At 38.2% G+C, this 15,993-nt stretch overlaps 1 protein-coding gene across 1 annotated transcript in view; it reads right to left on the bottom strand.

Moving 5' to 3' along the window:
- LOC103127361 (solute carrier organic anion transporter family member 1B1) overlaps nt 1-15,993 on the bottom strand; it is a 109,318-nt gene that overhangs the window by 19,725 nt on the left and 73,600 nt on the right. The gene's annotated exons all lie outside the window — the stretch shown is intronic.

Raw genomic sequence — 15,993 nt, 5'->3', positions numbered from 1 at the left:
TTAATAAATTCTAGGGTAAACTAAATTGTAATAGAATTGCATTCTGAACTTACTCAGTACTAAGAACAAATTATTGAAAGAGGAATTGTAGAAAAAATGGAATCCATACGTAATCTGAAAACCAACCTTTATTTCTTCACCAGGATTAACATGGAAGAATCCTCTATTTAAAAAAGTCTACTGGCTGATAAAACCAAACTTAGGGGGTGGGGATACATAACAAAATGGTTATGCAAAGAGTCTCCATAGTCACAGGTTCAATCCCTCACAACACCATAAGCCAGCGCTGAGTAGTACTCTGGTCTCTCTCTGTATCTTTTTCATTAAAAATAAACAAAATATTAAAAAACAAACATAAGTAAAATTAAAATTATCTTAAGTAGTTGAGAAGGGTGGTTTATTATCCAAGTTTTAGTATGCTCTCCCATAACCTCAAAATTGTACAGTCATTGTTAAGAAACTGCCTCTATTTGACTCCAATAGAAAAGACAATGAAGCACAAGGACCGGCAGAAGGATCCTAGTTGGAGCCCCAGCTCCCCACCTGCATTGGAGTCTCTTCATAGACGATGAAGCAGGTCTGCAGGTATCTTATCTTTCTCTCCCCCTTTGTCTTCCCTGCCTCTCTCTATTTCTCTCTGTCCTAGCCAACAACAATGACATCAATAATAAATACAACAATAAAACAACAAAGGCAACAAAAGGGAAAATAAATGAATAAATATTAAAAAAGAAAGAAAAATTAAAGCAAAGATAGACACATTAATAATCCTGTAAACCATTATCAAATCACTAACAAAAGTTTTAAAATAAAATAAACACACACCCACAAAGGAAGCACATCCTAGAGCTGTTAAGAAAGTTACATTTATTTTACAACATACCTTGATCCATTAAAAATATTGCTCCAGGTCATTGATTATAAGAGAGATGCAAATACAGACAAAAATGAGATGTAATGTCATCCCTGTAGAATGTCATACATCAATTTAAAAAAGCAGCAATTAAAAAGACTGAGGTGGAGCTACGGAGCTGCAGCAGCTGTGTTTCTCTCCTGTCCTCTCCAGGGTCAACTAGGAAATACCAAAGGAGATCATCTGGGACTGCAAGAAGACAGAACTAGAATGCCTTCAGGAACCCAATAAATCACCAGTGAGTATAAACATGTGTGGCACTCGAACAGAGAGGAATCTAGGGAAAGATTAAATGGATGGTAACAGTCCAGCAGTTTACCAGTTGAGGTACCACCTCCAGTCTGTTTCACCAACAAAAAGACTGCTGAAGGGAGGAAAGAACTCCCCTAAGACTCACCAAATGCAACTGTGAGTCTCCATTACTACTGCCCTCAGAAGCTACAGGAGCAGGGGGAGGCTCTGTGCTGACTCCAGGGGACAGACAACTAACCAGGAAACTCAGAAGAAGATCTATACCTTGGTGGCCTAGCAGTGGGGCTGTGAGAGTTGCTTTGAATAACCACTGGATTATCTCTGCCCCATCCTGCTTTATCTCTTGGTCAGGAATCAGTGATTAAGCTAAGAAGCCTACTTACAGTTTAAAAGCCCTCAGGATCCCATAGCCTACAGGGTAGAAAAAGAACAAAAGAGGCTTTTAAGCCACTGAGCTCCAACTCAGAGATTAAAAATAATATTGAAACAACTGTCAATTTCTACAACTGTGAACCGTTTAAGTACCTTACTTAGACACAAGTCAATTCAGGCAGAGTGATCAGTAATTTGAAAAGTACTGAGAGAGGGACCTCATAGCATACTATATGAAATGGGTAAACCAACAAGAAGAAATATTGGAGAAATGAACCAGGACAAGAGTCCAGCTAAAAGGTCCCCAAAGGTTGAAGCACAAAATAATGAGGTCAACATCCAAATGCTAGTTAAGGAAATAATCACAGGAGTGAGTAAAGAGTTTGAAAGAATTGTCATCAGAAATGCAGAAACAACAAATGAGACCCTGGAAGAAAACACTAATTATCTCAAGGTTATTAAGAGAGTTGAAAATTGAAATAGATGAGTTAAGAACACAACTAGCTGAACAAGCTGAAACAGTATCAGAACAGGGTAACAAAATAGATGAACTCCAGACAACAGTAGAGGGGAAAGAGAATAGAATCAATGAGGCTGAAGCCAGAATGAGAAAGATCAAGGACGAATTAGAGACAACTAAAAAAGAAGTAAGAGCTCTCAAAAGAGATTAAGAAATACTGAAAACAACAACAGAGACCTATGGGATAACTTCAAAAGAAATAATATACACATTATTGGCTTACCAGAGGAAGAAAGAGAGTGAGGGGTGGAAAGCATTCTTCAGGACATAATAGCTGAGAACTTCTCTAGTCTAGACAACATCAAAGACATAAAGGTTCAAGAATCCCAGAGGGTCCCAAACAGAATTAACCTGGACTTAAGGACAGCAAGATACATCATATTTGGGATGGAAAGGAATAAGGATAAAGAAAGGATCATGAAGGCTTCAAGAGAATAACAAAGAGTCACCTACAGAGGAAAACCCATAAGATTAGCAGCAGACTTCTCCACACAAACACTACAGGCAAGAAGAAAATGGCAAGATTATCTATTGAGTGCTCAATGAGAAAGGCTTTCAACCAAGACTACTGTATCCTGTTAGACTGTCACTCAGACTAGATGGAGGCATAAAAACTTTCTCAGATAAACAACAGTTGAAAGAATCAACAATCACCAAGCCTGCCTTGAAAGAAGTTCTGAAAGGTCTCCTATAAACAGTTGGACTACCATAAATATGCCATATATCAGAACACCCTACAACTTTACAAGAATGGTGTTAAAATATCTTCAATCTTTGATATGAATAAATGTCAATGTCCTGAATTCACCTATTAAAAGGCACAGAGTAGGAAGATGGATCAGAAAACAACCCAACAATATGCTGTCTACAGGAAACCCACCTAACTCAGTAAGACAAACACAGACTCAAAGTGAAAGGATGGAAAACTATCATACAAGCCAATGGCCCACAAAAAGGGCAGAAACAGTTATTCTCATATCTCACATGATAGACTTTAAAATAAATAAATTTTAAAAAGATAGGGATGGACATTACTTAGTGCTCAGTCGATCAGTCAATCAAGAGCACTTAACAATTATTAACATCTATGAACCCAATGAGAAGCCATCTAAACACATCAAACATCTACTGAAAGAGCTACATCAATATATTAACAGCAACACAGTCATAGTAGGGGACTTCAACACCCCACTCTCTCAACTTGACAGATCATCCTTGCAGAAAATCAATAAAGACATGAGGGAGCTAAATGATGAGATAGATAGACGAGATCTATTGGATATTTTCAGAGTCATGCATCCCAAGAAACTGGAATGCACATTTTACTCAAGTCCATATGGGTCATTCTCAAGGATAGACCATATCTTAGGCCACAAAGATAGCATCAACAAACTCAAGATCACTGAAATCATCCCAAGCATCTTCTCAGACCACAGTGGAATTAAACTAACACTTAACAATCAACAAAAGATTATTAATAGTCCCAAAATGTGGAAGCTCAACAGTACACTACTTAGCAACTACTGGGTCAAAGAGAAAATAAAGGAAGAAATCAAATGTTTTGAGAGCTCAATGAAAATGAAGACAGAAGCTATCAAAATATTTGGGACACACGAAGGCAGTACTGAGAGGGAAGTTAATAGCCATACAAACACACATTAGGAAACAAGAAAGAACACAAATAAACAATGTGATTGCACATCTTAAAGGTGAAGAAGAACAAGGAGAAGAGAAGGAGAAGGAGAAGGAGAAGGAGAAGGAGAAGGAGAAGGAGAAGGAGAAGGAGAAGAAGAAGAAGAAGAAGAAGAAGAAGAAGAAGAAGAAGAAGAAGAAGAAGAAGAAGAAGAAGAAAAAGGTGGAGAAGAAGAAAGGAACCCTAAAGTAACCAAAAGGACAGAAATCACCAAAGTTAGGGCAGAAATAAATAACACTGAAAATACGAAAACCATACAAAATGTTGGTTCTTTGAAAGAATGAACAAAATTGACAAACATTTAGTCAGACTCACAGAATAAAAAAGGGAGAAGACCCACATATATCAGATCATAAGTGAAAGAGAAGATATCACAAAAGACACCGCAGAAATTCAAAATATCATGTGAGGCTTCTATGAACAATTCTATGCCACCAACCTAGAGAACCTGGGAGAAATAGATGAGTTCCTAGATACCTATGAACTTCCAAAATTTAATGAAGAGGAACTAGATAATATGAACAGGCCCACCACACCTAATGAAACTGAAACAGTTATCAAAAACCTTCCTAAAGATAAATGTTCTGGAGTAGATGGCTTTACAAATGAATTCTGCAAAACCTTCAAATTAAAACTAATACCTCTACTTTTGAAAGTTTTCCAGAACATTGAAGACACTGGAATAATCCCTTCCATGTTGCCTTCTATGAAGACAACATCACTCTGATACCAAACTTAGACAGGGACACAACAAAAAAGAAAACAGACCAATATCTCTGATGAACGTCAATGCTAAAATATTGAACAAAATTCTAGCCAACTGGATACAACAGTATATTAAAAAGTTTGTTCATCATGATCAAGTGGGGTTTGTCCCAGAGTTTCAAGGTTAATTTAATATACTTAAATAAAAAAAACGTGATTGATCACATCAACAAAAGCAAGACCAAAAACCACATGGTCATATCAATAGATGCAGAGAAAGACTTTAACAAAATACATCACTTTATGATCAAAACACTACAAAAAATGAAAAAAATGAAAAATTCCTAAAGATAGTGGAATGAATATATATATATACATATATATATATATATATATATATATCAAAACTACAGTCAATATCATACTCAATGGTGAAAAACTTAAAGCATTTCCCTTAGATCAGGTACTAGACAGGGCTGCCCACTATTACCATTACTATTCAACATAGTGTTGGAAGCACTAGCAATCAGGCAGGAGCAAGGAATTAAAGGGATACATATTGGAAGAGAAGAAGTCAGACTCACCCTATTTACAGATGACTTGATAGTATACATAGAAAAGCCTAAGGAATCCAGCAAGAAGCTTTTGAAAATCATCAGGCAGGGAAGAAGGAAAATGGCGGACTGAGAAGCTGCTAGCAGCGTGTGCTCTGATCACAACTTCTGGAAACAGTAGGATTTTCTGCCTTTAGCAGGCCAGTCAATAAGGGGTCCGAGTGGTGACACCAAAGAGGTGACTATAATTTAATTTGGGTTAAGAATTAGAGTAAAGGTGGCATAGACTAGCGGGCGGGCTGCTCCAGACTTCCCAGGCAGCGGCGGGCAAGGCGGGTGCGCCGGGCATTGTCTTCCGCCCGGGAAGGCAGCTCCTCAGCCGGTTGCAGAGCGCTGCTGAGCGGCCGGCAGAGGAACCGGAGGGAGCACTATAGCTCGGGGGCTTTCTCTTGGGAGTCTCCAGGGACCACCGCGAAACTGAGGGCGGATCCAAAGACTTCTTAAGTATAGCTCTCATTGGATCAAAGGACTTGGAACTAGTTTTCATTTTCAAGAAATCCTTTAAAAAAGTCTGGAGGGGGGGGTTTGCTGGAAGATGGCGGACTGAGAAGCTGCTAGCCTCTGAGCTCCGAACACATCTCCTGGAAACAGTGGGATTTTCTGCCTTAGCAGGCCAGCCATTAAGGGGCCATAACAGTGACACCAAGGAGGTGACTATAACTTAATTTGGGTTAAGAATTAGAGTAGGGGAAAAAATTCTTTTTTCTTCCTTTTAATTTTCAAGCATACCTCCTTCCACCCCCCCCCCATAAGCAGTCACTGGGGACAAGCTCCTAGCAGGAAACCCCACACCACCAAACAGGATGCTTTTTTGAATTCACTGATAAACATTTGGGAATTTCCTTGCACTGCTCTTTAATTACAACTCTTTTCCTTATCTTCTCCGTTTTCTCTCTCTTGTCTCTCTCTCTCTCTTTTTAATCTTGTCATACACTTCTTCCTTCTTCTTTGCCTTTCTGAATTTGTGAATTATTTTGGGGAAGAAATCTGACTCAGAGTGGACTCTCTATGTGTGTATCTCTGCTCTAGTTCCCTTTACCCTCTTGTTACCCTTAGAATATACAGTGAATAGTAGATTTGCATAACTGTCTATTCTTGCTATCCTCTCTTTTTTTTCTCTTTCTTCACTGGGATTTGGTTACTATTTTTTCACGGACTGGAGAAATTGTTTGGCTAACTGGTAACGATTAAACTCCTTCAATACTTACTTCAGTTGCTACTGTTATTCCGGAGGTTGGTGAGTGCAATTGTCATAAAGGCATTTAGTACAGTGTAACTTGTACTCAAGACACAACAACTGAGGAACAACAGAGCATAAAAAAAGAAGAAAGAAACATAAATAAAAAAAATGGGTAGATCAAAAACAAATAAAACTGCTACTCCAATGAATGAAGACAAGAGCCCAGAAGAAACTACAAATCAGCCAGAAGTAACCATAGATAAGAAAAGTATGCAAGCATAATAAACTTATTAATCACGGAAATGAAAACAACATTGGAGGAAAGGAATGGCAGTATTAGGGAAACAAAAGTTGAGACCCCCAAAGAAAATACTGATTATCTTGAGGCAATTAGAGAACCGAAAGCTGAAATAGTTGTAATGAAGAAAGAAGGTGAGGCAAGGGAAAGCAGACTAACAGAAGCAGAAAACAGAATTAGTCAGACAGAGGATGAGTTAGAGAAAACAAAGGAAGAGGTGAAAGAGCTTAAAAAGAGATTGAGAGACACTGAAAACAACAACAGACACATATGGGATGATCTAAAAAAAAAAAAAACATTCGTATAATTGGCCTGCCAGAGGAAGAAAGAGAGGAAGGGGAAGCAAACATTCTAGAGGAAATAATACAAGAAAACTTCCCAGACCTGAATAACAGAAAGGACATCAAGATTCAAGAGGCCCAGAGAGTACCAAACAGAATCAACCCAGACCTGAAGACACCAAGACACATCATAGTCACAATGAGAAGAAGTAAGGATAAAGAAAGGATCCTAAAGGCTGCAAGAGAGAAACAAAAAGTCATACAGGGGAAAACCCATACGATTATCTGCAGACTTCTCCACTCAAACTCTAAAAGCCAGAAGAGAATGGCAAGATATCTATTGAGCCCTGAATGAAAAAGGGTTTCAACCAAGGATAATATATCCTGCTAGACTTTCATTCAAACTAGATGGAGGGATCAAAACCTTCTTAGACAAACAACAGTTAAAGGAGGCAACCATCACCAAGCCGGCCCTGAAAGAGGTTCTAAAAGACCTCTTATAAACAAGAACATCACTATAATACTTGCAATATATCAGAGCAAACAAATTTTTTTTACAACCATGGCACTACAATACATTAAATCCATAATATCAATAAATGTCAATGGCTTAAACTCACCCATCAAAAGGCACAGGGTGGGGGGATGAATCAGAAAACATAACCCAAACATATGCTGCTTGCAAGAATCCCATCTGTCACAACAAGATAAACACAGACTTAAAGTGAAAGGATGGAAAACAATCATACAGGCTAACGGACCACAAAAAAGGGAAGGAACAGCCATTATCATCTCAGACACGATATATTTTAAATTAAATAAAATAATAAAAGACAGGCAAGGACATTACATTACATAATGATTAGAGGATCAATCAGCCAAGAAGACTTAACAATTATTAACATCTATGCACCCAACGAGGGACCATCTAAATAAATTAAGCATCTACTGAAAGAATTTCAAAAATACATCAATAGTAATACAATAATAGTGGGAGACTTCAATACCCCACTCTCACACATAGGCAGATCAACAAAGCAGAGAACCAATAAAGATACAAGAGAATTGAATGAAGAGATTGACAGACTAGACCTATTGGACATTTTCAGACTCCTCCACCCTCAAAAACTGGAATAACCTTCTTTTCAAATCGACATAACACATACTCAAGGATAGACCACATGTTAGGCCACAAAGACAGCATCAATAAATTCAAGAGCATTGAAATCATCCCAAGTATCTTCTTAGACCACAGTGGAGTAAAACTAACATTTAACAACAAACGGAAAATTATTAAAAGACACAGAATTTGGAAACCAAACAACATGCTCCTTAAGAACCACTGGGTCAGAGACTCACTCAAACAGGAAATTTAAATGTTCCTGGAAACTAATGAAAATGGAGACACAAACTATCAAAATATTTGGGACACAGCTAAAGCAGTACTGAGAGGGAAACTTATAGACATACAACCACATATTAAACACCAAGAAGAAGCTCAAATGAACGACCTTACTGCACACCTCAAGGACTTAGAGGAAGAGGAACAAAGGAACCCTAAAGCAACCAGAAGGTCAGAAATCACTAAAGTTCGAGCAGAAATAAACAACATCAAAAAAAAAAAAAAAGAACCATACAAAAGATCAATGAAGCCAAATGTTGGTTCTTTGAAAGATTAAACAAAATTGACAAACCCCTAGCCAGACTCACCAAACAAAAAAGAGAGAAGACTCAAATTAATAGAATTGTAAACGATACAGGAGATATCACAACTGACACCACAGAAATCCAGAGAATTCTGCGAAACTTCTATAAAGAACTATATGCCACCAAGCTAGAGAATCTGGAAGAAATGGAACAATTCCTAGAAACCTATGCACTTCCAAAACTGAACCAAGAAGAACTACAAAATCTAAATGCACCAATCACAGACAAAGAAATTGAAACCGTTATTAAGAATCTCCCCAACAACAAAAGTCCTGGACCAGATGGCTTCACAAATGAATTCTACAAAACTTTCAGGAAACAGTTAATACCCATACTTCTTAAGCTATTCCATAAGATTGAAGAAACAAGAATACTCCCTTCCACCTTTTATGAAGCCAACATCACCCTGATACCAAAAGCTGATAGGGACAGAACAAAAAAGGAAAACTACAGACCAATATCTCTGATGAACATAGATGCCAAAATATTAAACAAGATCTTGGCCAACCGGATACAGCAACACATCAAAAAGATTGTTCATCATGACCAAGTGGGATTCATCCCAGGAATGCAAGACTGGTTCAACATCCATAAGTCACTCAATGTCATTCACCACATCAACAAAAGCAAAGCCAAAAACCATATGATTATCTCAATAGATGCAGAGAAAGCCTTTGACAAAATCCAACACCTGTTCATGCTCAAAACTCTACAAAAAATGGGAATAGATGGGAAACTCCTCAAGATAGTGGAGTCTATATATAGCAAACCTACAGCCAACATCATACTCAATGGACAGAAGCTGAAAGCATTCCCCCTCAGATCCGGGAGTAGCCAGGGCTGTCCACTGTCACCGTTACTCTTCAACATAGTATTGGAAGTTATGCCATAGCAATCAGGCAAGAGAAAGAAATCAAAGGAATAAAGATTGGAAGGGAAGAAGTCAAGCTCTCACTATTTGCAGATGATATGATAGTATACATAGAAAGACCTAAAGAATCCAGTAGAAAATTACTGGAAGTTATTAGGCAATATAGCAAGGTATCAGGGTACAAAATCAACGTACAAAAATCAGTGGCATTTCTTTATGCAAACACTAAATCTGAAGAAGACATCCAGAAATCACTCCCATTTACTGTTTCAGCAAAATCAATCAAATACCTAGGAATAAAGTTGACCAAAGAAGTCAAAGACTTGTATGCTGAAAACTATGAGTCGGTACTCAAGGAAATAGAAACTGATACCAAGAAATGGAAATATATCCCATGATCATGGATTGGAAGAATAAATATCGTCAAAATGAATATTCTCCCCAGAGCCATATACAAATTTAATGCAATACCCATCAAAATTCCACCAAGCTTCTTTAAGAGAATAGATAAAACACTACAATCATTTATGTGGAACCTGAAAACACCTAGAATTGCCAAAACCATCTTGAGGAAAAGAAACAAAAATGGAGGCATCACACTTCCAGACCTTAAACTATATTATAAAGCCATCATCATCAAAACAGCATGGTACTGGAACAAAAATAGGCACACAGACCAGTGGAACAGAATTGAAAGCCCAGAAGTAAATCCCAACACCTATGGGCATCTAATCTTTGATAAGGGGGCCCAAAGGATTAAATGGAAAAAGGAGGCTCTCTTCAATAAATGGTGCTGGGAAAACTGGGTTGAAACATGCAGAAGAATGAAATTGAACCACTTTATCTCACCAGAAACAAAAATCAACTCCAAATGGATCAAAGACCTAGATGTCAGACCAGAAACAATCAAATTCTTAGAGGAAAACATTGGTGAAACACTTTCCCACATACATCTCAAGGACATCTTTGATGAATCAAAACCAATTGCAAGGAAGACTAAAGCAGAAACAAACCAATGGGACTACATAAAATTGAAAAGCTTCTGCACACCCAAAGAAACTATTAAACAAACAGAGAGACCCCTCACAGAATGGGAGAAGATCTTTCCATGCCATACATCAGACAAGAAACTAATCACCAAAATATATAAAGAGCTCAGCAAACTTAGTACCAAAAAAGCAAATGACCCCATCCAAAAATGGGCAGAGGATATGAACAAAACATTCACCTCAGAGGAGATCCAAAAGGCTAACAAACATAACAAAAAGTGCTCTAGGTCACTGATTGTCAGAGAAATGCAAATTAAGACAACACTAAGATACCATCTCACTCCTGTAAGAATGGCATACATCAAAAAGGACAGCAGCAACAAAAGCTGGAGAGGTTGTGGGGACAGAGGAACCCTTTTACATTGCTGGTGGGAATGTAAATTGGTACAGCCTCTGTGGAGAGCAGTCTGGAAAACTCTCAGAAGGCTAGACATGGACCTTCCATATGATCCAGTAATTCCTATCCTGGGGTTATACCCCAAGGACTCCATAACACCCAACCAAAAAGAGGTGTGTACTCCTATGTGCATAGCAGCACAATTCATAATAGCAAAAACCTGGAAGCAACCCAGGTGCCCAACAACAGATGAGTGGCTGAGAAAGCTGTGGTATATATACACAATGGAATACTATGCAGCTATCAAGAACTATGAACACACCTTCTCTGACCCATCTTGGACAGAGCTAGAAGGAATTATGTTAAATGAGCTAAGTCAGAAAGATAAAGATGAGTATGGGATGATCCCACTCATCAACAGAAGTTGAGTAAGAATATCTGAAAGGGAAACTAAAAGCAGGACCAGAACAAATTGTAACTAGGGCACCAAAGTAAAAACCCAGTGGTGAGGGGTAGACATGCAGCTTCCTGGGCCAGTGGGGAGTAGGAGTGGGTGGGAGTGATGGGTCACAGTCCTTTGTTGGTGGGAATTTTTTTTATGTACACTCCTAGCAAAATGTAGACATATAAATCAGTAGTTCATTAATATGAGAGGGGGAAAATCAATTCTATATCTCAAAATTTCTCAAAACACAAACTGAATCTTTTTAACATATAGGCTGTTTTTTTGATATGTGGACTCTCTCAAATGCCTAGACCAAGCAGATTAGAAGCATCCAATAGCACAGCTACAGTATACAAGATACTGGATACTGTACAGCAAACCATAACAAAAGTACTTTTCAAAGTTAACCCAATTACCAAATAATGTGATGATAATATTAACTATCGATAGTCTTTTTGAACCCTAAGACAGCAGGAACCTCACATCTCCACTTTAGAGCCCCTACTTCCCCCAGTCCTGGAACCCTTGGATAGGGCCCACTTTCCCCCATGCATCTCCCAATCCAAACCAAATAATATTGCATCCGCCGATCACAACCTAACCAATGCAACAATTGCTTCACCTCAGACTGTGTCCAGAGACTTCACGTGTGGAATGACAACCCTTCAGCTTCATTACTTGGGTGAGACCTTTCATTTTATAGTATACTCTAATTTCATCTCAGGTAGTTCACTTTCTAACCCAGTCCCATAACCTAGATATACACCAGTTTCTGTGAGAGAGAGCTTATGTTCACACGTACCCATAAACTACTGCAAAATATATACCTGAAAGCAGAAGTACACTAGAGTTTTCAGTGAGTACCTCCCTAAAACTTCTTCTCCACTATTCCAAGCTTGGGATCCATGATTGCTCAACAAATTGTTTGGCTTCGTATGTTAACTCTCTTTTCAATCACCAGGTTCCAGATGCCACCAGGATGCTGGCCAGGCTTCCCTGGATTGAAGACCCCACCAATGTGTCCTGGAGCTCAGCTTCCCCAGAGACACACCTTACTAGGTAAAGAGAGAGGCAGACTGGGAGTATGGACCGACCAGTCAACGCCCATGTTCAGCAGGGAAGCAATTACAGAAGCCAGACCTTCTACCTTCTGCAACCCTCAATGACCCTGGGTCCATGCTCCCAGACAGCTAGAGAATGGGAAAGCTATCATGGGAGGGGGTGGGTCATGAAGACTGGGTGGTGGAATTGTGTGGAGTTGTACCCCTCCTACCATATGTTTTTATTCATTAATCCTTTCTTAAATAAAAATTTTTTTAAAAAAAGAAAATCATCAGGCAATACTGTAAGGTGTCAGGCTACAAAATTAACATTCAAGGTGGTTCCCGGAAGATGGCCGACTGAGAAGCTGCTAGTGGCTTGAGCTCTGACCACATCGACAGGAAACGGTAGGATTTTCTGCCTTTAGTAGGCCAGTCAATAAGAGGTACTAGCGGTGACACCAAGGAGGTGACTATAACTTAATTTGAGTTAAAAAATAGAGTATAAAGAAAGGGAAAAAAAATTTTTTCTTTTAAATTATTATTCCCAAAGTGCACCTCCTCCCCCTTCCCTCCTCCCATAACCAGTCCCTGGGGACCAGCTCCTAGTAGGCTCCCCTGCTGAGCTTCTTTCTTTACCAAGATTCCTGTCCCAACAGGGAGTATCATTTATTCTTAGTCTATTCCCTTCTGAAACCTCTGGCCTTTTTTCTTTCTAAGTAGCCAACCAGCTGCCTCTGCTCAGGCAGCTCCCCTCCCTCCTGCTCCCCCATAGCTAATTAAATAATAAAAAATAAATAAATAAAAAACTCTTTCCTTTCACTGCTCTTTTATTATTGTTCTTTTTCTTATCTTTTTCTTTTTTCTGTCTTTCTTTTTTTTTCTTTTTCTCATTCTTGTCATCCTTTCTTCCTTAATCCTACAGCTTTCTGAATTCACTGATACAAGTTCGGGAATTATTTTTGTGAAAAAATCTGACTCAGAGTGGACTCTCTCTGCGAGTATCTCTGCTCAACTTCCCTTCCTCCTTTAGCTACCCCTAGAATATACAGTGGATAGTAGATTTGCACAACTGTCTATTCCTGCTATCCTTGTCTAGTGCTGAGGTTTTTTTTTTTCTTTCTTTCTTTCTTAACAATTAGCTGCCTTGCTCAGGAGGCTTGAGGTAATCTGGGACAGGGTTTTTACCCTGCTCTATTTTAATGATAATATTATATAAAGGAATATATCTAACCTCCCTTTAGGTTGATCAGAATTAACTCTTAGGATATCTTTCATTGCTAGGGTAGTGGGTATCTTATGTATTGTGAGAGGAACTTGTCTCATTACTTCTACCACCTCTACAGACTCTCCCCTTCTTTGTCCTCCTAACTAATTAAAAAAATGATAATAAAAAAATAAAATTAAAAAAATCAATTAAAAAAAGCTTTCCTTTCACTGCTCTTTAATTACAGCTCTTTTTCTTATCTTTTCTCTTTTCTCTCCCTTGTTTCTCTCTATTTTTTTTTTATCTTGTCATACACCTCTTCCTTCCTTCTTCTTTGCATTTCTGAATTTGTGAATTATTTGGGGGTTGAAATCTGACTCAGAGTGGACTCTCTATGTGTGTATCTGCTCTACTTCCCTTTCTCCTCTTGTTACTCCTAGAATATACAGTGGATAGTAGATTTGCAAAACTGTCTATTCTTGCTATGCTTTCTTTCTTTTCTCTTTCTTCTTCACTTGGATTTGGTTGCTATTTTTTCATGGATTGGAGACATTGTTCGGCTAACTGCTAGTGATTAAACTGCTTCAATACTTGCTTCAGTTGCTATTATAATTCCTGAGGCTGGTGAGTGCAATTGTCATAAAGGTATTTAGTTGCTTGTACTCAACACAGCAACTGAGGAACAGAGCATAAAAAAGAAACACATAAATAAAAAAAAATGGGTAGATCAAAAACAAATAAAACTGCTACTCCAATGAATGAAGAGCCCAGAAGAAACTACAAATCAGCCAGAAGTAACCATAGATAAGAAAAGTATGCAAGCAATAATAAACTTATTAATCACAGAAATGAAAACAACATTGGAGGAAAGGAATGGCAGTATTAGGGAAACAACAGTTTAGACCCTCAAGGAAAATACTGATTATCTTGAGGCAATTAGAGAACTGAAATCTGAAATATCTGTAATGAAGAAAGAAGCTGAGGCAAGGGAAAGCAGACTAACAGAAGCAGAAAACAGAATTAGTCAGACAGAGGATGAGCTAGAGAAAACAAAGAAAGAGGTGAAACAGCTCAAAAAGTGATTGAGAGACACTGAAAACAACAACAGAGACATATGGGATGATCTCAAAAGAAGTAACATTCGTATAATTGGCCTGCCAGAGGAAGAAAGAGAGGAAGGGGAAGCAAACATTGTAGAGAAAATAATAAAAGAAAACTTCCCGGACCTGAATAACAGAAAACATATCAAGTTTCAAGAGGCCCAGAGAGTTCCAAACAGAATCAACCCAGAACTGAAGACACCAAGACACATCACATAGTCACAATGAGAAGAAGTAAGGATAAAGAAAGGATCCTAAAGGCTGCAAGAGAGAAACAAAAAGTCATACAGGGGAAAACCCATACGATTATCTGCAGACTTCTCCACTCAAACTCTAAAAGCCAGAAGAGAATGGCAAGATATCTATTGAGCCCTGAATGAAAAAGGGTTTCAACCAAGGATAATATATCCTGCTAGACTTTCATTCAAACTAGATGGAGGGATCAAAACCTTCTTAGACAAACAACAGTTAAAGGAGGCAACCATCACCAAGCCGGCCCTGAAAGAGGTTCTAAAAGACCTCTTATAAACAAGAACATCACTATAATACTTGCAATATATCAGAACAAAAATTTTTTTTTGAACAAAGGCACTACAATACATTAAATCGATAATATAAATAAATGTCAATGGGTTAAACTCACCCATCAAAAGGCACAGGGTGGGGGGATGGATCAGAAAACATAACCCAACCATATGCTGCTTACAATAATCCCATCTTTCAAAACAAAATAAACACAGACTTAAAGTGAAAGGATGGAAAACAATCATACAGGCTAACAGACCTCAAAAAAGGGCAGGAACAGCCATTCTCATCTCAGACATGATAGATTTTAAATTAAATAAAGTAATAAAAGAGAGGCAAGGACACTACATAATGATTAGAGGATCAATCAGCCAAGAAGACTTAACAATTATTAACATCTATGCACCCAAAGAGAGACCATCTAAATACATCAAGCACCTACTGAAAGAATTTCAAAAATACATCAATAGTAATACAATAATAGTGGGAGACTTCAATACCCCTCTCTCACACTTAGACAGATCAACAAAGCAGAGAACCAATAAAGATACAAGAGAATTGAATGAAGAGACTGACAGACAAGACCTCTTGGACATTTTCAGAGTCCTTCACTCCAAAAAGCTGGAATACACCTTCTTTTCAAATCCACATAACACATACTCAAGGATAGACCACATGTTAGGCCACAAAGACAGCATCAATAAATTCAAGAGCATTGAAATAATCCCAAGTATCTTCTCAGACCACAGTGGAGTAAAACTAATATTTAACAACAAACAGAAATTATTAAAAGTCACAGAATATGGAAACTAAACAACATACTCCTTAAGAACCACTGGGCCAGATAGTCACTCAAGCAGGAAATTCAAATGTTCCTGGAAACA

This window comes from Erinaceus europaeus, chromosome 7 (assembly GCF_950295315.1).
Source record: "Erinaceus europaeus chromosome 7, mEriEur2.1, whole genome shotgun sequence".
NCBI classification, from domain to species: Eukaryota; Metazoa; Chordata; class Mammalia; order Eulipotyphla; family Erinaceidae; genus Erinaceus; species Erinaceus europaeus.
The sequence above is the reverse complement of the archived record's forward strand: the minus strand, read 5'-3'. Positions and strand labels throughout refer to the sequence as shown.